The following is a 759-nucleotide window of genomic DNA, read 5'->3' on the forward strand; positions in this document are numbered from 1 at the left end:
GAATTTTTTGAGGTGGCTTGGGAGGGTATGAGAAACACAAAACCGAGGCAGACAGACGGATACGGGGGGGGATGGGGGGGAAGTGTATGGTGTGTGTGTGTGTAAGATAATGAGTTGTGTGTGTGAATGTGGAGCAGCCGACTGTCTATGTTGTTAAAAGCTCAGTTCATTTGGCTTGACCTTGAGGAGATAACCAGTGCACAGGACAAGATAGAAGTCCAGCTGCGAGTTGTTTTCCTGCTCGGGTGAAGGGAGAGTGGGGGGAGGAAATAGTTGAACAATTTCAGTCCAAATTTAGGTTGACTCGGTGGAATTTGTTTGAATCAATGTTATTCAATCATTTGCTACCGACCTCAGCGTCATACGTGCATCCAGTTCATGTAGCGATTTTGTCATTCCGCAACTCCACCGACTGAGCCCTGATTGTATCAATCCCCCTCTGCGCTTCTACGGTCTGGTCTGAGATATTCGGAGACAGTTCACTGGACTGGTCAGCCCTCAGATGTATAACCTTCATCCTCTCAATCACTCCATGTAAGCACTCTTTAACTTCCCCAGACAGCTTGTGGGTAAATTTGCTGGTGGCTGTCTTACCAATTTTCCGATAAGTCAGGGCGACTCCAAGTCCGACAAACAGGAACCCCACCAACAGAATTCATATTATCCAAATGTCTTCAACGTCTTCCACAGTATGAACGGCCAGGCAGACCGCTTGCCAATTCACCCAGTCCCACTGGGGCAGATCGGCCCACCCGGTGA

General features: G+C 48.6%; 1 long non-coding RNA gene across 1 annotated transcript in view; it reads left to right on the top strand.

Annotated features, from left to right (window-relative positions):
• Positions 1-759, top strand: part of LOC116686223 (uncharacterized) — a 13804-nt gene that overhangs the window by 1364 nt on the left and 11681 nt on the right. The window lies entirely within an intron of this gene.

The sequence above is a fragment of the Etheostoma spectabile genome, unplaced genomic scaffold (genome assembly GCF_008692095.1).
Source record: "Etheostoma spectabile isolate EspeVRDwgs_2016 unplaced genomic scaffold, UIUC_Espe_1.0 scaffold333, whole genome shotgun sequence".
Classification (NCBI taxonomy): Eukaryota; Metazoa; Chordata; class Actinopteri; order Perciformes; family Percidae; genus Etheostoma; species Etheostoma spectabile.